At 42.6% G+C, this 25,110-nt stretch overlaps 2 long non-coding RNA genes and 1 other non-coding gene across 7 annotated transcripts in view; 2 read left to right on the forward strand and 1 right to left on the reverse strand.

Moving 5' to 3' along the window:
• Positions 1 to 21,675, reverse strand: part of LOC120102873 (uncharacterized) — a 36,971-nt gene extending 15,296 nt beyond the window's left edge. The window contains exons 1-3 of one of the 5 annotated variants that reach the window (XR_005504757.2): positions 21,393 to 21,675; positions 10,415 to 10,500; positions 10,039 to 10,274 (exon numbers count right to left, since the gene is read on the reverse strand). This is a non-coding gene — a long non-coding RNA (uncharacterized LOC120102873). Of the gene's footprint in view, positions 1 to 10,038; positions 12,250 to 17,737; positions 18,779 to 21,392 lie in introns of those variants that run through there. The other 4 variants (XR_005504758.2, XR_005504754.2, XR_005504756.2 and 1 more) reach the window with 4 other exon arrangements.
• On the forward strand, positions 17,977 to 22,409 carry LOC120102874 (uncharacterized). The gene is made up of 3 exons (XR_005504759.2): positions 17,977 to 18,228; positions 20,469 to 20,667; positions 21,649 to 22,409. It is a non-coding gene; the product is annotated as an uncharacterized LOC120102874 (long non-coding RNA).
• LOC120103308 (small nucleolar RNA SNORA17) lies at positions 18,678 to 18,809 on the forward strand. The gene has a single exon (XR_005505383.1). It is a non-coding gene; the product is annotated as a small nucleolar RNA SNORA17 (small nucleolar RNA).
• Positions 22,410 to 25,110: the final 2,701 nt, after the last annotated feature.

Raw genomic sequence — 25,110 nt, forward strand, 5'->3', positions numbered from 1 at the left:
ATGTACTCAAGCCATATAGGGAGATTGGTTGATTTCTGTATAGTAGTGAATGGTAAACTATATTTTATAAAAATACAGCACAAACTAAATATACTAAACCAATTATGTTTTTACATGATCATAGGAACAAAAATATCTGGCAAAAAAAAAAAAAGAAAGAAAGTAGCCCTCTCGCTACATTGAGTACTGAAAATGTGCCTAAGAGAAATTTAAAAAAGAAATAAAAAGACACAAATAAAATTTGTGTTTGTTGTTTGGAAACCGCAACAGTGCTAAATTTTCAATTCTCTCCAAAATGATAGAAAGATTTAGAGTTCTGTCAAGTAAGACCAAGTGGACTCTTTTTTTAATCCAACAATTCAAGCTGGTTCTAAAACGTATGCAGGACCACAGCAATCGAAAGTATCTGATGGTTGAAACAGTAGAACACAGTCTAAAGAAAAGACAACGACTGCTACCAAAACTTACTGTGGAGTTGAGTGTGGTGACACACGTGTGCCCTTAACCCTCAGGCTGAGGCGGGCAACTGTGGGAAGTTCAGGCCAATATGAGTACAGGCAAAAAAAATGCCAATAATGAAAGATAGGAAGAAGAAAGGAAGGAAGGAAGGAAGGAACGAACGAACAAAGGAAGGAAGGAACGAACAAGGGAGGGAGGGAGGGAGGAAGGAAGGAAGGAAGGAAGGGAGGGAGGGAGGAAGGAAGGAAGGAAGGAACGAATGAAAGAAGGAAGGAACGAACGAGGGAGGGAGGGAGGAAGGGAGGGAGGAAGGAAGGAAGGGAGGAAGGAAGGTAGGAAGGAAGGGAGGGAGGAAGGAAGGAAGGGAGGAAGGAAGGAACGAACGAACGAAAGAAGGAAGGAACGAACGAACAAAAGAAGGAAGGAACGAACGAGGGAGGGAGGGAGGGAGGAAGGAAGGAAGGGAGGGAGGGAGGGAGGGAGGGAGGGAGGGAGGGAGGAAGGAAGGAAGGAACGAACGAACGAAGGAAGGAAGGAACGAACGAGGGAGGGAGGGAGGGAGGAAGGAAGGAAGGAAGGGAGGGAGGGAGGAAGGAAGGAACGAACGAACGAACGAACGAACGAAAGAAGGAAAGAACGAACGAGGGAGGGAGGGAGGAAGGGAGGGAGGGAGGGAGGGAGGAAGGAAGGAAGGAAGGAAGGAAGGAAGGAAGGAAGGGAGGAAGGAAGGAAGGGAGGAAGGAAGGAAGGCAGACTTACCATAAGCTCAACAGTACCTAAAGTAAAAAGATCAATTAGTCAAAGGCACCCACAAATACCTACTATGGCCAAAGGCAACAATATGCCCAGATCACTGGAGGAAGAAAAAAATCATCACAATGAGTAGAATAATAAAAATTACGTAACTGTAATAAACACATTGGATTTCAAACCCTACCTCATGCAAAACTAAATTAAAAATGATCATACAATGTCCCTAATGTCAACATTGTTATAACTTCTAGAATAAATCACAGGAGAATATTCTCATAGCTTTAGCATAGGTAGAAAAGCAGGTCTTTGAGGTGGCTCAGTTAATGATGGGCTTGCTGGACAAGCAGGAGGGCCTGAGCCTGGGTCCCTGGCGTCCGGTCCGTGTAAGTAGCAGCTGTGGAGGTGCCTGCCTGCAACCCTACTGCTGGGAGGTGGAGACAGCAGGAGCCCTGGAGCTTGCGGGCCAGACAGGCTAAGGGAGTGAATGCTCCAGCTTCTGAGGGAGGTGCTGCTTCTAGAGATAAGGTGGAAAGTGATTGTCGGAGCCATCCACTACCAATCTCTGCCCTCCATATGTCTGCACATACGCACGTGAACATATAAACATATATATACATATATACATGCACGGAAACACGTACATAAGAGCACTGATTACAGAGTGTCACTAAACTTGACTTTAAACAAAATGTAAGATTGTCAAATGATAACATTGAATGGAAAAGGATAAGCCATAGACAGGAAAACAGCATTTGCAGCACACGTCTGAACGTATTTACAATACACATACATCCGCCTATAAATCAGAAATTAAATAAATAAACATTGAGACTTGATATATGAACAGCTAATAAGCACATGGAAAAGCGCCCAGTCTCATTAGTCCTTAGAGAAATGTAAATGGGATCTGAGATGGGATGCTGTATCTTACTCATTAGAATGGAAAAGGGGAAAAAAAAAAAAACCACTTTAAAGCAAATGGCAAATGCTGGCAAAGACCCGAAGCAGCTAAACCTCTCATCACAGCTGGTGTAATTTACCAATTCATTTCGAATACTATGTCCATGTTTAATAAAGTTAAATCCATTCTTCAAATTCATACTTTGCTAAAATGAATCAAATTCCACTTGATATTTTATTGCTCGCGTAGTGCACCTCAATGCAAATGATTTTCAAGTAATCCTTAACTGAATCTTCGTAATGAAAAAGGGCAGGATTTCAGAAAATTTGGAAACACTGGACAAGAAGGATGCTGTCTAAGGCATACTCACAGTTTCTTGTTTAGCACAAGAACGACTTTTGAATTTTTTCCCCTTAATTCTAAGGTGTGTTTTGTTTTTTTTTTTTTTTTTAACTGAAATGCAGTTGTTGATCTCTATCTAATATGTTGTGGTCAAAATGAAATTTATAAAATTCCTGCTACACGTTTATCCAACATTTTGTTCTTTCGTAGTTAAGGAGTACACTGGCGAGGCAGAGGTGGGTGGGTTTTTGTGAGTTCAAACACCAGCTCTCTCTACATAGCAAGCCCCGAGCCAGCTGGGGCTGCGTGGTGATCCCCTCTCTCACAAAAAGACACAGAGCACAGCAAACCAAAGAGTAAAGGAGAGAGATATGTAAAGCCACAACTAACATTTTTTAAAGTCTAAAATGGTCACATATATATTTAAATAAAAATGAATAAAAGTTAGCAATATTATATATTTGTATAGAAAATACAATAGGTTCCTTTCTTAATGAAGCTTTCAACACAATCTATAAAAGACTCATTTTAATTTAAAATTTGAGCAACTTTATACTACACGCCTCAAGTAAGTGTTATTGTTCTGCCTAAGTATGTTTGGATTTATATCCCTTATTAAAATAAAAGTTAATCGTTTTCCTTTTAAACTCCTTCTACCGCTTTAGTTATATTCCCTACAAACAGAACTTAGTTGAATTTTCATATAAATAAAAAACTCCGATGGTTCTCATCTTGTAAAACATATCTTGCTGTGGCTGGAGAGATGGCTCAGTTAAAAGGACCTGCTGTTCCTCCAGAGGCTCCAAACTTACTTCCAGCAGCTGTATCGCAGACCATTTACTTCAGCTCCAGGAGACCTGATGCCCTCTTTTGGCCTCTGTTGGTACCAATACATGTGGTATACACACACACACACACACACACACTCACACACACTCACACACACTCACACACACACTCACACACACTCACACACACACTCACACATACACTCTCACACACACACTCACACACACTCACACACTCACACACACATACTCACACACACTCACACACACATTCACACACTCACACACTCACACACACTCACACACTCACACACACACATACTCACACACTCACACACTCACACACTCACACGCACACTCACTCACACACACTCACACATACACTCACACACACACTCACACACACACTCACACACTCACACACTCACACATACACTCACACACACTCACACACACTCACACACACACTCACACATACACTCACACACACTCACACACTCACACACATACACTCACACACACACTCACACCACTCACACACACTCACACACACATTCACACACTCACACACTCACACACACACTCACACACTCACACACACACATACTCACACACACTCATACACACACATTCACACACACTCACACACTCACACACACTCACACACTCACACACTCACACACACACATACTCACACACTCACACACTCACACACTCACTCACACACACACTCACACATACACTCACACACACACACTCACACACACTCACACACACATTCACACATACTCACACACACTCACACACACACTCACACACACACTCACACACTCACACACACTCACCCACTCTCTCATACACACAAACACACACACACACACACACACATACACGCACGCATGCAAAACACTAAACATTAACGGAAGTCTTTAAAATGCAGTTTTTCTGAGTTTAATAACCCCAACTTACTCTTTCAGATCTTCTTAATCTTTCCTGTTTGATTCCTGGCAAAATGGATTTTTTTTTCATTTGTTTTCAAATTCTATCTTTTCGATTTCAGTTTAAAAAAAAAAAAAGGCCAGGACTTTTTTCTGGATATAGATTTGGGTACACCCCCATTTTAATTGGCCTCAACTCTGAGGGCAATTCGTGCACTGCACAAAGTCTCTCATTCATTGCTTTCTTTCCTGAAAATCATTTTCAAGGACGATGCTCATCGCCGAGTCCTTGGGTGTCTGAGATGCCCTTCTGTTATTTTGCAATTTAAAGACGACTAGGCTGGGTATAAAAGCAGCAACTTACAACTTTGGTTCTCAAAACTTTGCATACAATACATCACTTTCTTCTAAATTTAAACCTTTCGAGTAAAAGCCAGAGAACAGCCAGATTTTTGTTATATTTTTAGGTACTCTGTTTCTTTTGCTTAAATACTTATAAAAGATTTTTCTTATGGTTGTGAATTAAAACTGTTGCCAGGATACATCATCATGTGTGCCTTTGTTCATTGATTTGTCTGGAACACAATGATTTTTTTCAATCTGGGTCTTACTTCTGTTCATAAATTTTTTTTTCCTGTTACTTCAATTGTGTTTCTTCTATTTGCTTTAGTATTTTCTCCAAGGGAACCAGTCATATATATATATGTGTGTGTGTATATTCAGAGAATGACTAAGTATATGTATATATATATGTATGTATGATATATATGTGTGTATGTATATTCAGAGAATGACTAAGTATATGTATATATATATATGTATGTATGTATGATATATATGTGTGTGTGTGTGTGTGTGTGTGTGTGTGTGTGTGTGTGTGTGTAGATATATTCTCTTTTGTCTTCTCCAGGGAAATCAAATCATGCTAGAACTCTCTGGTGGAGCTGTGGCTCCCTTGGCTCTCTGCTGTGCCGCTCCTATGTCATATAGCTCTTCTGGTGTGTCCCGGTCATACTCCACATACACTGATTTCCTGATGCTGTGGATCTGCAATTCACGTAAAACCCACGGTTTCCAGAGTGTGTCGTCATTGCGGTTTCTCTCTCTCTGTTTTCGTTTCCAACCCAACAGAAGAGCTTCACCTGTGGGTGTGAGGGTTCACTGGAACTCCAGGGGACCACAGCTGACCCACCGTCTGAGCCTTTGCTGAAATCTTTTATTTTCCTGGATATAGACTAATATGACAGTATTCTCAGCCTCGCAAATCAGTCCGCATGTGTCCACACACCCAGACTCTCATTTGTACTACTGTCTCCAGGTCTGAAGATGTGTGGAATGGTGGGGACCCAAACCTTCCCTCCCGGTTTCAAAGGGATTCTGTTCCAGATAGTAAAGCTATCCAGTGTGTCACAGAGGAAAACAAAAGACGTGTCTCAACCTTATTATTTGTAATGGCAGAGCTTCTTCCCTTTGAAATTGTGTCGGCCATTATTTTTACTTTTGTTTTTAAAGTACCTATTTTTGCCCTCTGTCTCAACAGCCATTTTAGAGGAAAGTTGAGAACGCTTCATGGGGGGCAGCTAGCCAGACTCCATTTTTAGCTGGAACTCCCATGGCTTACTAATGAATAATTAAAACATGACTGGGGAGGCTGTTCAGCTGCTAAATGAATGCTGGAGATTATTCACTGAGGATGTGGATTCCGGGTACCTCAAAGGGAAAGAGGAGGAATGTTATCTTTCAGGAGAGAAGGAAAATTCCTAACAACTGACTAAGGTTCCTGATAGGAGCGATGATGGAGAAAGGAATTCCTAAAATAAAAGGCTTATGCAGAGAGCTCAAGTTGCTCTCCACCAGGACAGAATTAAGGGTACCCGTCCTGCCCATTCGGGATTAATGTCACCACTTCAGGTCCTCGCCATAACGCAGGCAATAACGTTTTGTAAGAAAGAACAGCATGTGGCGGCCTTGTTAATCTTCGGGATGAAAAGCAGTTGGAAGTTGGCAACACTCATTGGCATGCCTCGGACTGAAAGGAGTTTTTAGTATGACACAGCAGTTTTTAGGGCCGCTCAGAATTAATATGAGATATGTGGCCAAATATAGTGTGGAGCACGGGCAACTGTTGATAGTCAACTAAATGAAGTCAAATGAAAAGTTCAAAACAGTACAGTTTGAGAAAGGGGAGTTTTATATCTACATGAACGGGACATAGGGGGAAAATGCTGCCACACAAGAGGTATCTCTAAAGTTACATTTCTGCCATCACTTAGGAAAATAACTTCCTTAAAGAACCTCAATAGGAAAATGGGTAAATGTGTCAGTCTGAGAGCTGACACACTCCTTCCACCAATGATGAAATACTCTTCACGTTCACTAAGCGAAGGAAGCCCGTCTTCTTCTCAAGGTCAATGTTAAGACCCCACCTTCTGGGAGTGGAGTAGAGTTTGGATTCTACATTGTTGTTACATACTGTCCTCCAAGCCAAACCTTTAGCCGTGTTGATGAGTTCTGCTGTCCCCTCTTGCAAAATGGCCATGCTAGCTGGGCTTATTGACTATTTACATCATTCAGGAGGAATGGAGAGGGTTGCAAAAGCCCCTGCCAGCAAGCAAGCTACCATCTGTAGATTGCAACTCTAGCTTAAGTCTGTGAGTGTGTGTGTGTGTGTGTGCGTGTGTGTGTATACACACACATGTATGTAGGTATATATTATGTATGTATTAGAGTGTAGAGGTGCTAGGGAGACTACAGAAGTGGGGTTCCATCTGTGTGGCTACTAGAAAGCTGTTATCTTTGTTGGGTTAAAATTTTCCAAGCACAGCTGCGGCAGGGGAGCACCCACAGCCATGTAGGTTACCTCCTCATGGAAGCTCTGTAAGGAGACCCAGTAAAGTCAGTGGTTTCTGGGAGGGAGCTATGCCAGCATCATGCTTCTGTTTGCCATTTGTATCTTAGAAGGGATAGACACTGCTTAGGTCTCCTCTGGGAAAGCATTTTAACAATGAAGGTGCTAAAGAAAAGCTAAAACCTACAGCCTGGTTTAGCTTACTTTCCAAAGTAGGGATCACCGGAAAGCAAAATGGGAACAGGGCCATTGAAAGGGACAAGGGACAGGAAGGAAGGAAGTGGCTTAGATTGAGATACCCTGAAATATTGAAGAAAAGATTTGCTTTGACTCACAGGTCACTATCAGAGTACCCTGGTACTCTGGCAGCTCATAAGAAGGCAATGACTTGTTTGAACTAGTCTGAACTTTCAGTGGGAGGGGCCTTGATGATTCCAGGATAAAATTATTTTAGAACCAAAGGAGATTATCCAGTACCCCTGTCACTGGAGGACACTCAGGCTCAGGGAGATTAGTGCTTGCTGTACCCACAATGTTAAATTGGTTACAGAAGTGGAATTATGACCCAAACTCTCCTGATCCTCGCTGAGTTTTTTCCACTACACCAACCTTCTTGAGCCTCCTCCTTGGAGTTTCTAAAGGAAACAGCATATGGTGGAGGATCTCTAAACCCTAAGCTCTACGTTTCCCACTCCTTGTTCAAATAATAGAATTTTGGAAACGGTAACTGTCTTTAGCTCATCCTACATGAAACTTTCACATATTATTTCTAAATGGGTAACAAGCGTTCATGAATCCCCTCAGGATGACAGACATCCATATTGGTCAGCTTTCTGAAATATTGAAGAAAAGATTTGCTTTGACTCACAGGCCACAGTCAGTTGGCTCATTGCTTTTGGGCCTGTGGTGACGGACATATCACCATGGGAGCAAGTGGCAGAGGAAGACCTCCCATTGCACCAGGAAGTGAAAGAGGGGAAGAAGGGGGGGTGGGTTCAGTCTCCTCTTTGGGGCAAACACAAACTGATCCAGAAGACTGCCTATTAGCCCTATCTCTTTAAGCTTCTGTCACAAGTCAATAGTGCCATAGACTGGAGAGCTGATAAAACCCCAGAGAAGCTCTCTTTGTGGACTTGAAATCAGCTTCGCTGAGACTTACAGTCTTATTTCCAGGAAAGGGTCTTCATCTCTTTTTACTGCCATTTACTGCAGCAATCCTGCTCTGAGAGTCCACACTTGCTGGGCTCTATTCTACCTTCTGGCTATAAACCTGACATTACCCATGCAATCTAATTTGAAAGATGATCCTTAATTACTATTAAATACAACAATGCAAATGTTTAATTACTGGTACATGTAAATACTCAATTACCGTTAGAAACTTTTTTTCTTATTTTAGGGTGTGTGTGTGGTGTGTGTGTGTGTGTTGTGGTGTGTGTGTGTGTGTGGTGTGTATGTATGTGTGTGTGTCTGTGTCTGTGTGGTGTGTGTGTGTGTGTGTGTGGTGTGTATGTATGTGTGTGTGTCTGTGTGTGTGTGGTGTGTGTGTGTGTGGTGTGTGTGTGTGTGTGGTGTGTATGTGTGTGTGTGTCTGTGTGGTGTGTGTGTGGTGTGTGTGTGGTGTGTGTGTGTATGTGTGTGTGTATGTGTGTGTATGTGTGTATGTGTGGTGTGTGTGTGTGGTGTGTGTGTGTGGTGTGTGTGTGGTGTGTGTGTGTGTGTGTGTGTGTGTGTGTGTGTGTGTGTGTGTTAGTGGGTATAGACAACTGTTTTGTTTTCTCCTTTCATTGTGTGGGGCCCAGGCATCAAACACAGATCACCAGGCTTGGTGACAAGCACCTTGACCCACTGAGACGGTTACCCCTACAACCTGTGCTTTCTGGGTTTCTGTTTTGTTTTTTATTTGATCACTTGTTCATTCTTGAGATAGGCTCTTGCTATGTAGCCCAGGCTGAATTCATAATGCCTGCCTGGCTTCACCTGTCTCAACCTTCCTAGAGCTGGTGCTACAGGCATGTTCCAAACCCAACTTAGACAACTGTTTTCTAACTGTTACATCATCCATCTTTTTGGACATGGATCTCCAAATCCGTAACCCATTATGCAGAATGTAGCCTCTAGCTCAGAGGTTGGACATTCTTTTGTGAAGGGCCAGGGGGTCAATTATTTAAGCTTTTAAGCCTCTCATTGGTGTCACAACCCTTTAACTGTATTTCTGATATGAACTCTGTCATAGAGAATGTGTAAGTGTCACTGTGTTACATAAAAATTGGTTGGATCTGACCCGAAGGCCACAGTTTTCCACCTCTGTTCTGAAAGCTTCATAAATCTCACAGTCTTTCTTTAGTTTGCCCTTTATGTCACCAAAATCTCTGTGTACCTCACTCTGAAGATGGCTGGAAATGGTAGAATAGGGTTAATAAGTACAGGATATCAACCAACTGCTTGGGGTGGTGAGCTTTTTAAGGAGGACAAACATATGCATGAACAGATAAAATGGCTCAGCAGTTAAGGATGCTGGGACTAGCAGCAGGAGGCTTCCTCAGGGACGGATGGGTCCTAATGAGTTATCCAACACTAGACGGTCAGTCCCGAAATCCTATCACACAAGTAACACTAAGGGACTGAGAGAGGTACACAAACACACACGCACACACACACACGCACACACACACACACACACACACACACACACGAGAAAGAGGCCATAATATTGAGAAGAAGCAAAGGGGAGTACATGGAGGTGGGGACTGAAGGTAGGAAAAGGGGGATATTATTTTTGTAATTATTTCTATTTTAAATTTTAATTTCTTATAATAGTGCTTACATGCAGATGCAGATCTGATGATGTAAGTTCAGTCCCTCAAAGGAGAGAATCAAATGCCAAAAGTTGTCTTCACAACCTCCACAGTGTCACGCACAGGGCCCGTAGCTACATGCATGTGCCATATATATATATATATATATATATATATATATATATATATATATATATATATATGCAGTTACCTTATTGTTAGTTTCAAAGTCCACATTCATCAACACTCTCTTCCTGCTCTTGTGCACTATCACACATGTTGGTTTGCACTGGTTTTGTGTCACCTGGAGTTGCTGATTGCTGAGAATGGAGATGTGACTGGTGTCTTCCTGAGACGCACTGCATAGATCAGCTGTGAGCCTGCAGCCTGCCTTTCTCTCAGCACCTCTCAGCGTTCTTAGAGTAATACTCAAGTCCATTGTCTCCACTAGGGCAAGAGATAAAAGAGTTCCACTCTAAACAATACACAGATCTTATAAACAAACAAACAAACAAACAAACAAACCTAGCATTCTACTCTCACTGAAGAATCCATTGTTTCTCTGTAGACAGTGAATACAAACTCACCTAGGTCAGGCTCTGCCCACAAATAAGAGGTGTTCATTCATTTTTAAATTTCTTGTAAAATATGGAGAGCCAAGGGTTGCCAATCACTTCAGGGAAAAAAAAAACATTTAAAACAGAGACCAATGTAAATGTGCTAAAAGAAACACAAATTAGAATCGATACAAGAAACCTTCCTGCATACACACACACACACACACACACACACACACACACACACACACACACACACACGGTGGGGATTAACAGTCTGTGAGGGGAAGGTGTTGAATGCCTGTGCTCATCTCCACAGGAGCCAGTTCCAAGACCTCCCAGATGTCCTTGAAACTACAGGCAGTCACTGAACCTACACATGTGTTCTCTCAAACAAAAATAGTTATAATAAAGTGTAAATTATAAGTGAATGGAATAAGAGGTTACAGTGATATTATAAAACGCAGGTGATATAATATATTGTAATAAAATCATATTAATATCTCTTCCTCCTCTTTCTCCCAGAATACCTTGGACAGACTCAGCCCTCTTGTGATTATGCACGTTAACACAATTCTCTAATGATGAGATGTAGTGAGGAAACTGGCCCTGTGAACATGTTAGGCTGCATGGCAGTTACACGAACAGGAGCATGGTCTGACAACCTGCAGAGCTGCCAAGTGACTAGGAGGTGGGAGCATGCACCATGTAGACACTCAGGACAGCAGATCATTCATGCCCTAGTCAGGAGAGAATGGGGCCATATAAAGCTTTATCATGTGGCTGAGGATGACACAAAATTATAAAACTTTCTACTTATTCTTGTCATCTTGCATTTCCAGACCACAGTTAACCACGAGTAACAAAACCACAAAAGCCGTTCTCTTGGATAAAGGAGACCGTTGAGTCAGACAAGAGAGGAAGAAACAGGACCTGAGGCAAGACCCTAGAACTGAAGAAAATGGATTCCAGGGTACAGTGGCCCACAGAGGTGCACCTGAATGCACGATGCCTCTCCATTTCCCCACACAAGGCAGCTTTGCAGGCCTGACTGATGGCCCCACACCAGCGTGAAGAGGCTGATCCCTCACACAAAGAGAGCTAATGGTGGTTGAGCGTCTCCCAAGACTCTTTGTTAAGACACGTTTCCTCCACCACCCCCACATCCTGGACACAGCACTCTTTGGCTCCCAGTAAATCAGGAGCCTCATCCAGATGACTGACTATCCTATCCCATTATTATGACAGGCAGATTTCGCTCCTGTCCTCGGGCTGGTGGGAACTTGACTCTCCCACTCTGGGAGGGCCCCTCCCCAGGTTCTCTGAAGCAAGTTGTATGCAAATATTTATGGTTTCTTCTTGAATTCCACCTTGACAGCCCACCTTCTATGGAGTTGACATAATGGAGGAAACCATGACAACGAAAGCAAATGTGTGACATACATCTGCCTTCTCAAATACCGGTAAAAACAGGATCTGAAGGAGCAAATGAGGATACAGGCATGGATCGTCTTCACAGCAATGAAAAGAAGGCATGTATGATCATTCATGTGCACTTAGAAAGGTTTAAGTAGCTGGCCCAGAGACCCAGAGCTTGGAGATTGCACCCAAATCCTGACAGAAGTACTTCCGTCCATTGTACAGATTTAATTGTTCTGTGATATCTATCTATATCTATCTCTATCTCATTCTTTCTCTATCTCCCTGTCTCCTCCCTCCCTCCTTCTCTTCTCCCTCCCAACTCCACACATTTGTATAATTTGGCATTAATTTTCTTTCTTTTTCATCTTTGTTAACTTGAGTATTTCTTATTGACATTTCGATTGTTATTCCCCTTCCCAGTTTCCGGGCCAACATCCGCTAACCCCTCCCCCTCCCCTTCTTTAAGGGTGTTCCCCTCCCAACCCTCCCCCCATTGCCGCCCTCCCCCCCACAGTCTAGTTCACTGGGGGTTCAGTCTTAGCAGGACCCAGGGCTTCCCCTTCCACTGGTGCTCTTACTAGGATATTCATTGCTACCTATGAGGTCAGAGTCCAGGGTCAGTCCATGTATAGTCTTTAGGTAGTGGCTTAGTCCCTGGAAGCTCTGGTTGCTTGGCATTGTTGTACTTTTGGGGTCTCGAGCCCCTTCAAGCTCTTCCAGTTCTTTCTCTGATTCCTTCAATAGGGGACCTATTCTCAGTTCAGTGGTTTGCTGCTGGCATTCGCCTCTATATTTGCTGTATTCTGGCTGTGTCTCTCGGGAGCGATCTACATCCGGCTCCTGTCGGTCTGCACTTCTTTGCTTCATCCATCTTGTCTAATTGGGTGGCTGTATATGTATGGGCCACATGTGGGGCAGGCTCTGAATGGGTGTTCCTTCTGCCTCTGTTCTAAACTTTGCCTCCCCATTCCCTCCCAAGGGTATTCTTGTTCCCCTTTTAAAGAAAGAGTGAAGCATTCACATTTTGATCATCCGTCTTGAGTTTCATGTGTTCTGTGCATCTAGAGTAATTCGAGCATTTGGGCTAATAGCCACTTATCAATGAGTGCATACCATGTATGTTTTTCTATGACTGGGTTACCTCACTCAGGATGATATTTTCCAGTTCCAACCATTTGCCTATGAATTTCATAAAGTCATCGTTTTTGATAGCTGAGTAGTATTCCCTTGTGTAGATGTACCACATTTTCTGTATCCATTCCTCTATTGAAGGGTATCTGGGTTCTTTCCAGCTTCTGGCTATTATAAATAATGCTGCTATAAACATAGTGGGGCATGTGTCTTTCTTATGTTGGGGCATCTTTTGGGTATATACCCAAGAGAGGTATAGCTGGGTCCTCAGGTAGTTCAATGTCCAATTTTCTGAGGAACCTCCAGACTGATTTCCAGAATGGTTGTATCAGTCTGCAATTCCACCAACAATGGAGGAGTGTTCCTCTTTCTCCACATCCTCACAAGCATTTGCTGTCATCTGAGTTTTTGATCTTAGCCATTTTCACTGGTGTGAGGTGAAATCTCAGGGTTGTTTTGATTTGCATTTCCCTTATGACTAAAGATGTTGAACATTTCTTTAGGTGTTTCTCAGCCATTCGGCATTCCTCAGCTGTGAATTGTTTATTTAGCTCTGAACCCCATTTTTAATAGGGTTATTTGTCTCCCTGCAGTCTAACTTCTTGAGTTCTTTGTATATTTTGGATATAAGGCCTCTATCTGTTGTAGGATTGGTAAAGATCTTTTCCCAATCTGTTGGTTGCCGTTTTGTCCTAACCACAGTGTCCTTTGCCTTACAGAAGCTTTGCAGTTTTATAAGATCCCATTTGTTGATTCTTGATCTTAGAGCATAAGCCATTGGTGTTTTGTTCAGGAAACTTTCTCGAGTGTCCATGCTTCCCCACTTTTTCTTCTATTAGTATGAGTGTATCTGTTTTGATATGGAGGTCCTTGATCCACTTGGACTTAAGCTTTGTACAGGGTGATAAACATGGATCAATCTGCATTCTTCTACATGCTGACCTCCAGTTGAACCAGCACCATTTGCTGAAAATGCTATCTTTTTTCCATTGGATGGTTTTGGCTCCTTTGTCAAAAATCCAGTGACCATAGGTGTGTGGGTTCATTTCTGGGTCTTAATTTCTATTCCAATGGTTTATCTGTCTGTCTCTGTACCAATACCATGCAGTTTTTATCACTATTGCTCTGTAATACTGCTTGAGTTCAGGGATAGTGATTCCCCCTGAAGTCCTTTTATTGTTGAGGATAGCTTTAGCTATCCTGGGTTTTTTGTTATTCCAGATGAATTTGCAAATTGTTCTGTCTAACTCTTTGAAGAATTGGATTGGTATTTTGATGGGGATTGCATTGAATCTGTAGATCGCTTTTGGTAAAATGGCCATTTTTACTATATTAATCCTGCCAATCCATGAGCATGGGAGATCTTTCCATCTTCTGAGATCTTCAATTTCTTTCTTCAGAGGCTTGAAGTTCTTATCATACAGATCTTTCACTTGCTTGGTTAAAGTCACACCAAGGTATTTTATATTATTTTGGGGCTATTATGAAGGGTGTAGTTTCCCTAATTTCTTTCTCGGCTTGTTTCTCTTTTGTGTAGAGGAAGGCTACTGATTTATTTGAGCTAATTTTATACCCAGCCACTTTGCTGAAGGTGTTTATCAGGTTTAGTAGTTCTCTGGTGGAACTTTTGGGATCACTTAAGTATACAGCCATATCATCTGCAAATAGTGATATTTTGACTTCTTTTCCAATCTGTATCCCTTTGATCTCTTTTTGTTGTCTGATTGCTCTGGCTAGAACTTCAAGAACTATATTAAGTAGGGAGAGAGAGGGCAGCCTTGTCTAGTCCCTGAACTTAGTGGGATTGCTTCAAGTTTCTCTCCATTTAGTTTAATGTTAGCTACTGGTTTGCTGCATATGGCTTTTACTATGCTTAGGTATGGGCCTTGAATTCCTATACTTTCCAGGACTTTTATCATGAAGGGGTGTTGAATTTTGTCAAATGTTTTCTCAGCATCTAATGAAATGATCATGTGGTTTTTATCTTTCAGTTTGTTTATATAGTGGATCACATTGATTGTTTTCCGTATATTAAACCATCCCTGCATGCCTGGGATGAAGCCTACTTGATCATGGTGGATGATTGCTTTGATGTGCTCTTGGATTCGCTTTGCAAGAATTTTATTGAGTATTTTTGCACCAATATTCATAAGGGAAATTGGTTTGAAGTTCTCTTTCTTTATTGGGTCTTTGTAATTACATTTTGTATAAGTGTAATTGTGGCTACATAGAAGGAATTTGGTAGTGTGCCATCTGTTTCAATTTTGTGGAATAGTTTGGATAGTATTGGTATGAAGTTTTCTATGAAGGTCTGATAGAATTCTGCACTGAACTCATCTGGACCTGGGCTCTTTTTGGTTGGGAGACCTTTAATGACTTTTATTTCTTTAGGAGTTATGCAGTTGTTTAAATGGCTTATCTGTTCCTGATTTAACTTCGGTACCTGGTATCTGTCTAGGAAATTGTCCATTTCCTGCAGATTTTCAAGTTTTGTTGATTATAGACTTTTGTATTAGGATCTGATGATTTTTTGAATTTCCTCTGATTCTGTAGTTATGTCTCCCTTTTCATTTCTGATGTTGTTAATTTGGACACACTCTCTGTGTCCTCTCATTAGTCTGGCTAAGGGTTTATCTATCTTGTTGATTTTCTCAAAGAACCAGCTTTTGGTTCTGTTCTTTGTATAGTCCTTTTTGTTTCTACTTGGTTGATTTCAGCTCCGAGTTTGATTATTTCCTGCCTTCTAGGGTGCATTTGCTTCTTTTTGTTCTAGAGCTTTTAGGTGTGCTGTCAAGCTGCTAATATAGGCTGTCTCCTGTTTCTTTCTGCAGGCACTCAGAGCTATGAGTTTTCCTCTTAGCACAGCTTTCATTGTGTCTCATAAGTTTGGGTATGTTATACCTTCATTTTCGTTAAATTCTAAGAAGTCTTTAATTTCTTTATTTCTTCCTTGACCAGGTTATTGTTGAGTAGAGCATTGTTCAACTACCATGTATATGTGGGCGTTCTTCCGTTATTGTCGTTGAAGACCAGTTTTAGCCCGTGGTGGTCTGATAGGATGCATGGGATTATTTCTATATCTATTGAGGCCTGTTTTATGACCAATTATATGGTCAATTTTGGAGAAAGTACCATGAGGTGGTGAGAAGGTATGTCCTTTTGTTTTAGGATAGAATGTTCTATAAATATTGTTAAGTCCATTTGCTTCATGACTTCTCTTAGTCTGTCTATGTCGGTTTAATTTCTGTTTCCATGATCTGTCCGTTGATGAGAGTGGGGTGTTGAAATATATTATTGTGTGAGGTGAAATGTGTGTTTTGAGCTTTAGTAACGTTTCTTTTATGTATGTAGGTGCCCTTGTATTTGGGGCATAGATATTTAGGATTGAGAGTTTATCTTGGTGGGTTTTTCCTTTGATGAATATGAAGTGTCCTTCCTTATCTTTTTTGATGACTTTTAGTTGGAAGTTGATTTTATTTGATATTAGAATGACTACTCCAGCTTGCTTCTTCTGACCATTTGCTTGGAAAGTTGTTTTCCAGCCTTTCACTCTGAGGTAGTGTCTCGTCTTTGTCTCTGAGGTGTGTTTCCTGTAGGCAGCAGAATGCAGAATTTGTGTATTCAGTTTGTAAATCTATGTCTTTTTATTGGGGAGTTGAGGCCATTGATGTTGAGAGATATTAAGGAATAATGATTGTTGCTTCCTGTTATATTCATATTTGGATGTGAGGTTATGTTTGTGTGCTTTTCTTCTCTTTGTTTTGTTGCCAAGACGATTAGTTTCCTGCTTTTTCTAGGGTGTAGCTTGCCTCCTTAAGTTGGGCTTTACCATTGTTTTTACAATCCAGTAAGACAAAAGGATCTACTTTCGTTTCTTCTCTTCCTCTTGCTCCTTCTTTTGAGACAGGGTTTCTCTGTGTAGCCCTGGCTGTCCTGGAACTCCCTATAAGACCAGGCTGTCCTTGAACTCACAGAGATCTGTCTGCCTCTGACTCCCAAGCACTCGGATTAAAGGCATTCAACACAATGCCCAGATCAAAATCTGGTTTCTTTTAACAAAAGAAAATATTCATACAAATTCAATGAAAAAATAAGTGAAATATTTAAAAATAGAAAATTAAGCCCATGAAAAAGCTCAACATCTTCACTCCTCAAACAAGTACAGATTAAGAGCACAATACAATGTTAGTAATATTCAGTAGGCAGGCTGAAAGAAAAAAGATGGACGGTACCAAGACTTGGTAAAAACTGTCAGCTGGAACTCTCCCGTGTTGCTAATGGGAGGTGACTTGGCAGTTTCACACACATGCAAACAGCAGTCCCACTCCTAGGCATAAGACAGAAATAATGGACACAAAGATTGTCTTTCTGAAGAAATTCTCCTAGTTTTTTCAGGATCGCCAGGTTCTTGAAAGCACAGCAGGCAAACAGGACTTGAGACTTTGGTTCTTCGCATCGCTGGACCACGACGTTACTTGAGTAGGAGTCTGTGCACACTGGTAGTTATAAGACGGAACAATCTTCAAAACAGTTGAGGACGGTCATGGCAAATGCAAGCTGCTCAGTCCGCGACTTTTTAACCTGTCGGATGCTCGCTCAAAACGCTTACCAAGTTGAATCACTGGATAGAAGTGTTGGGTAAATTAAAAATATATTAATGTGTTCGGTCCCGCCGCCGCAAGAATAAACGATTTATTTGGAAAATACGTGTCAGTGTGGCCACAACCGTCCCCCGAAGTTAACAGCTAGAAGAGGGCTCCAGGAGCATTCCGTGCATGCCAGACCAGGTTCAGGTCTCACCTGCCTGGCTGTTGTGTGGCCAGGCTGGAGGTTGCTTCCGCTGCTAGCTCTCAAGGAAGCTATGGGCCACCGCTCCCAGTCCAGGCTTCCCACCCAGCTGTCGCCGCCGAGGGCGCCGCTGTCCCAGAGCTTTATTCGTTGACACAAGACATGGTAGCTACTTCACGGGTGGCCGCCCAGCGTGGTGACTGCGCCATTGAAGGAGGCGAGCGCGCTAACGGGGGATGGGTCACGCGGACTGTGACCCGCGTGCACCTCAGCGTTTGCAGACAGTTGTCAAAACGGGGACCGCTAACGGCTGCGCGCTCTTGGCATTTAATTTTAAATCACCTGCAAAACTAATCATTAGTATTGGTGCTTCATAAATCAATCTCTGAATTGAAGATCTGATTGCGGAGAGGTATCTTTGAGGTAGCCAGACCTGATTTGAGGAAGACAAGAAGCTGTAACAGAAAACTCGAATGCACTGTAGAACCAGACACCGGCCACAGGTCTGTCCAAAACACTAATTAAATAACCTCCAGAGATTGTTGGTCCTCAGGTACAAAATCAGAGTCCAGAATTAATTCTGTTGAATTCCCTTCAAACTCTAAGATATTGTCAGAGAACACAACATTCCCTCTACATACATGCTATAGTTCTTTAACTTGCTGGTTTTGTTGGACTCCCAACAGTGGGAGAGAGGGGTGTCTCTGATTCTTTTGCCTGTTCTTGGGATCCTTTTCCTCTTACTGAGTTGCCTCATTGAGCCTTGTGCCTAGTCTTATTGTATCTTGTTATGCTGTGTTTGTTGGTCTCCCTGGGAGGCCTGCTCTTTGCTGAAGGGAAACAGAGTTGGGGAAGAAGTGGGGGAGGGTTGGAACTGGGGAGTGGAGGGAGGGGAGGCTGAGGCCAGAATGTATTATATGAGAAAATAATAAAATTAATATTTTAAAAGTGACCTGCCCCTAGAGATATTGCAGGAGTGGAGGTTGTGTCACATGTGTGTCAGTAGGTGGCAGAGAGAAGAGAGGCTATGCCCATGTTACTGACCTGACCTATGAGCATCGGAATGATTTGGTAGCCTAAAATTCCCTGGGGCGGGGGGGGGGGGAGCAAGTCTGAGAATACCACCGGTCTAGTGACAGGCAGGCCCAGATGGCTTCCCAGGATGGGCAGCAAGTCAGAGACTAGAAGAACCCCACCCAGAACCACGAGCCCTGGGCAGGAGTAAGCCTGAGACTGAGCACCCTAACAAGGGGCTGCTCTAGCAGGCCAGGCAAGGAGCAAGCCCAAGATGACCATCAGTCTGGCACCATGGGGCTCGGACAGGGAACTAGCCTGAGATGACCACCAGTCCCATGATGCACAGGCCTTCAGGGAGCAGATGGTGCTGGAGATGAGCCCTGCCCAGCTCTATAATGCACAAGCACTCCTGGGGTCACTACTGAGTCTACTCCTGAGACAACTCCAGACATTCAGAGATCCAGGGCACCACTCAGAGGAACAAGTAAGTGGTAGAGAAATGGAAGAGAAGAGAAACAGAAGGATGCGGTGGGCACAATGAAGAGAGGCAGAACTGTAGACTTGAAGGTAGTGAGGAATGGTCTGATGTGAGTGACTGGGGATTGATGCCTCCTGGGACCAAGGGGGGGGTCCTGGCCTGTGCTGACATCAGGGGCCATATCTGGCTCACAGCCCTTCAACAACAGGGGTCTGTTGCTACTGAAGACCAGGTAGATGTCCCTGGTCTGGGCTGCTGCCTGGGGACATGATATCTAAGGGCTGTGCAGAACTGGCACCACCCCTCACCTGGGTATCATGAGAGAGCTAGCCCTGGAAATATGAGAGCAGGAGAGCTATCCTGCCCCGAGCCAGCTTCCATTCTTTGGAAAACAGGCCCTGCACATTGTGGGGGTTGCAGGTGAGCAGGCCCTGAGGATATAAGTATGGGACAGCTAGCACTACTACTCATCTCCCACGCAATGGTGAGGACAAGGGATAGATAAGCTCCTTCCTTCTTACCGTTCACCATCTGAAGCAAGTGGGCGACCTGACCCTGGGGTCAGGAAAGCAAGACCCTGCTCCTCACCCGCTGCAGCACTTGGGAGAGCAGGCCCTGCACCTCATCTGGGCAGCAGGGTAGAGCTGACCCCAACAATGGGGACATGAATGAGCCAGTCCCAGTGGGTTGAGTGTATTAGAGCTGGCCTCCCAGCTTGTCTGCCGAGGGGCAGTGTTGGCAAGGGAGCGATGCCCTCCCATGCACACACTCTAACTTTGCTACCTATGGCAGGCATGAGAGCTGGCCCTGGGGTCATGAGAGCAGAAGAGCTGGTCCTGCCCCTCACCTGGGCACTTGGGAGAGCAGGCCCTGAGCTTCACCTGGGTGGGCAGCACAGTAGAGCTGGCCTTTGATGTGTGGTTGCAAATGAGGCTGCCCAAGGGCATGAGAGCAAGAGAGCCAGCCCTGCCTCCTGTCTGCTGAATGGTGGCTCTGAGGGAGAGGCTCCCTCCTCCTCTCCCTTGTCCCTTACCATCTATGAAAGGCTGAAGAGCTGACCCTGGGGTCATGAGAGTGGGAGAAGTGGTCATGACCCTTACGGGCTACGACACTTTGGAGAGTGAGCCCTTTACCTCACCTGGGAAGCAGGGTAGAACTGGCCCTAGTTGTGTGGTTAGCTGGTGAACCAGCCCCAAGGATGTGAGAGTGGGAGATCTGGCAGGTTGACCAGCTCAGATAATCTCTTAGGCCCAGATCGAAGACTTTGAATTGGGCCACCCAACATCTACCCTATAAATGAACGGCTGGAGTGCATGAAGGAGCAGGCCCTACAGACCCAAAGCTGCAGGATCTCCATGAGACAGGGCAACAGCAAGATATCCAAGAGGGGTCCCAATGATGATCCAGTAGTAATAGAGTTGCAGAAACCAGAGGCCCAATACCACCAGTGAGTCATTGCAATGAGCATTTGCAAGAAAAGAGGTGTGGACAAAAGGATGTATTGTGGGGCACACTGGGACACACTACAATTTCCATGATGATTTTTTTCTCTGTTGGGGAGATGTTGTAAGGGTGGAGGACAAGTCTGAAGGGAGGGGGAGATGAGTGGGATTGGGGTACATGATATGAAATTCACAAAGAACCAATAAAAAGTGTAAAAGTATTTACCATGGGATAAGAGAAAGAAAGGAATGAGCAGGAAACAGACTCAGCAGGTAAAAGCACTTGCTGAACAAGGTTGATGGCTTGAGTTTCATCCCCAGAACCCACAATGGAAGGAGAACTTGGTCTGTTGTCCATTGACCTCTGCAGACACAGGGTAGCACTCAGTCCTCACATACTTGCTTGCATGCACATGCATGTACACACCTGTGCGTGTGCACATGCACACACACATACAACAAATCACAATAAAAATTGCAAAGCAATAAATAAAAATTATCGAAATGCAATAGTAAACAAAAGTAAAAATTAAATCAATATATTTATTTGCCTATCCAATAGCTCTAGATCTTAATATTTTTCTAATAACCAAATAATATAGCTAGAATTGAAGATATCGAGAAAAAATCATCACCTATAATTCTACCAGACAAAGAGTAACTGTCAATATTTCTTTTGAGGCAAGGTCTGACTGTATAGCCCATGTTATGTGCATGTCCTTGAACTCACCATGATCCACTCGTCTCAGCCTGTGCATTGGGGATTAGAGTGCACCTACCACACTCAGCCCCTGATAACACTTAATCAGAGTCCTTCACAAACCATGATCTCCTGCTGCATCTTCTTTATTTTAATTCAGAGATGATTATCTCTTCCTGGGTTTGTGTCATCATGACTTAACCAGCTCCCTGTAGGGGAACAATATTGTTATAAGTAATGCAGAACAACCATCCCCATATAGATATCTCTTACTCTGCCTTTCTAGGAGTGCAATGGCTAGTGTGTGCAGATCTGAGGCTTATGATGACCTTTGTCAAACTGTCTCTGCAAGTACAAGGCACTCTTCCACCAGCTCCATCTGAGTTGTACATGCTCACCAACACGCAGCACAACTGCTTCAACTTCGGCCTTCCGATGAATGGACCTGTCTCCCATGGAGATCTGTAAATTGCTTCACGGCTACCAAGTGTTCCCAATTCTTTCCCTGCCTATAATAGTTCTACCTTTGCCTGTCTTTCCATTAGTCATTGGTGAGAGTGAAAAAGAAGAGACCTTACGTAGAGATGTTCAAATGTGTATGTCAGTTGATAAGTAGATAGGCAGAATGTTGCCTTCTGGAGGGATCTAGGCTGGAGATGGGATTTAGGAGTCATGAAGGAACACATAGTGGCTATAGGCCACTTAGGCACTTTAATAAGACTCCCCGATGGTTGTGCATGAACACAAAGTTTAGAGTCAAACTTAGGAGCACATTAATATCCAAGAGGTAAGAAACAGAGACAGAGTAAGGGGGAACGTAGGACTCCTTGTTCAAACTGCACAAGACAATAGTTAAAACTGTATGGAGCACTTCCCACATGCTCTCCCTCTTCCTGTCCTCATAGCTTTCATTTGCTATTTAATGCCATTCCAAGAAATACACTTTTGAATTTTTAGCACAGTTTAATCATTTGTCTTCACATTGTGTTAACGTTTAAAATTTTATGGCATATAATTTACACATAATAAATTTGCCCATCTAAAGTATTTTCAGAGTTGTGCAATGATTTCCACAGTCTAATTTTAAAACATTTCCATCATCCAAGAAAGCAACACCCTCAGTTCCATTAATATTTCCAATTAGTTCCTTTTCTACCCCCAGGTGATCACTAATCCTTCTTTCTCTGTATTTTGTTTGTTTGGATACATAGAATAAACTGACTCACTATATATTGTCTTTCCTACACCTATTATTAATACAAATATTAGATTATTTAACCTATATGTGTTATTTATCCTATATATTATTTATTTTGTGAAATAATAAAGTTCATTGGTGGCTCATCTCTGGAGGGTCCTTCTAGCTAGATAGGGGAAACAAGAGATCTTGTTACAAACAAAGTAAAAGACAAGGACTGACCCCAGCTTGTCCTCTGACCTCCACATGGACCCTGTGGCATGCATGCACCAACAGTAACATACCCAAGCATATACATCATACAAACAAGCCACGACACAAGCTGTCATAGCAAAACCACTTCAGGCTCCAGGACATGGAGTAGCAGAATCCGAGAAGTGCATATTTAAATAGCAGACAGCATTTAATATAATCAGAGAACTGGTGAATTAGTTTGAAAATTAAGTTGTATTTGAAAAAATGATTAGTAAACACATTTGAAAAAGAGCAAAAGGAAAATCTAGAAATTCAAACCATCAGCTTTGAAACCGGAACCTTAATGGTTTCTTCAACAACACATTAGACACAATGCAAAGGAGACGCAAAGAACTAGAAGATGGATCTAAGTGAATGGAGAATGCGGTACAGAGCAGAAGTTGCAAGGGGGAAATGCAAAGCGGGGACTGGAGAGCCTGGATGTGGATACATGACTGGTGTGTGTTGGATTGGAATTCTCTAATATATTAGAGTCAGAACCTTACCAAAGTGGAATGCCATTGTCAGTGTTAGAGAAATCCGACAAGAGATACAAAGTTTCTGCATGAAAGAGAACTCAGCCCCAGATGGCTTCCCCAGAGAGGTCTACCCATCACAAAACCCATTTCAACGTGTGTGGAAACCTTTCCATGTTCAAACATAAGGGGCCACTTTATAACTTGCCTTTCCATGTTCCGAGGAAGAGATAGGCATGATTCTAAAACAGGAAAGGGACTAGCAAAAGTCAGGCTAGTTTCAGCCAATAGTGTGGAAGCATAGTATTAGTTCAATGTTAGAACAAAACGTAATTCTTCTCATCAAAAGGGGGAAAATAATGCAACTATCTTGATGAATGAAAATGATGAATAAATTAATATCTCTTTGGGTTTTTTCTAAAAAGTAGTAATTTAAGATATAAGTGGGCTTAATCAACCTGATAGAGATTTCGACAAGTATACTCTCAGAAGTCCTCCTGACACATAAACTCTGACAGTTTCCCTTTGCCATTGATCTGTGACAGCCACCTATTATAACCACCCCAAGAAAATACTGCAGTCAAAAACCCAAACTGGTACAGGAAGGCAGGAAGAGAAGCAAATTATTTGATGATTAGCTAAGAAAAGCTGGAACTGTCACTTTTTGCACATGCTGAAATCCAAAGCAATTTTCAGGTAAATCATTAGAACTAAAAATAATATTAAGCTGATTTATAATATTAAGTCAATGACTTTTTTATTACAGACAAAACCCAATCTTTAGAATGTTCATCATGTCTTAAAATTCATTTTTATCTTACGCGTGTGTTTTGCCTGCCACTGTGTTAAGCCACTACCTAAAGACTATACATGGACTGACCCTGGACTCTGACCTCATAGGTAGCAATGAATATCCTAGCAAGAGCACCAGTGGAAGGGGAAGCCCTGGGTCCTGCTAAGACTGAACCCCCAGTGAACTAGATTGTTGGGGGAGGGCGGCAATGGGGGGAGGATGGGGAGGGGAACACCCATAAGGAAGGGGAGGGGGGAGGGGGATGTTTGCCCGGAGACCAGGAAAGGGAATAACACTCGAAATGTATATAAGAAATACTCAAGTTAATAATAATAATAATAAAAACATAGGGACATGGCTATTAGAAGAAAAGCTTGACAAATGTGACTGCATTGAAGATAAGGTTGTCTGTTCATTGCTAGAACCACAGAGATGGTGAAAAGAAGAATGGGAGACAGTGTCTGAAGCCACATAACTCAATTAATATCTAGACTCTACAAAGAACTGTTGTAAGAGAGAAAGGAAGGCATGGAGTTGAGTGGATAGGGCGTTGGGGAGGATCTAGAGGGAGTTAGGGGAGGGGAAAAAGATAATCAAAATATATAGATTATATTTCAAGAAAATAGGTAGATGAGAAGAACTGCTGTAAACCAACAGAAGAAAACTTAAGAGGGATATAAACAACGTGTCTTAATAAGCAGCTCACAGATGAGAAACTACGAAAATATGTTCTGCTCCTTACTTAGTGGGAAAATAAGTTAAAAAACCAATTAAGAAGAAAGAGCAAAAAGGAAGAAAAACCAATCACAAGATTAGCAACAGTTCTACCCTCTGCTGTATGAAGCATGGTGAGCTTGGGAAACAATCAGAAATCTTACACACTACTAATGAGGGTGGGATCTGGAATAACTACTTAGGGAGCGATTTGGCAGTGTTTCTATTTTTGAAGAGTTACTTACCAGATGACCAGCAAGGTCAATCTCAAATAGAGATCATGGAAAAAAGTCTTGGAGGTTCATAATAAAAATTATGCATTTGTACACTTGT

The sequence above is a fragment of the Rattus norvegicus genome, chromosome 5 (genome assembly GCF_036323735.1).
Source record: "Rattus norvegicus strain BN/NHsdMcwi chromosome 5, GRCr8, whole genome shotgun sequence".
NCBI classification, from domain to species: Eukaryota; Metazoa; Chordata; class Mammalia; order Rodentia; family Muridae; genus Rattus; species Rattus norvegicus.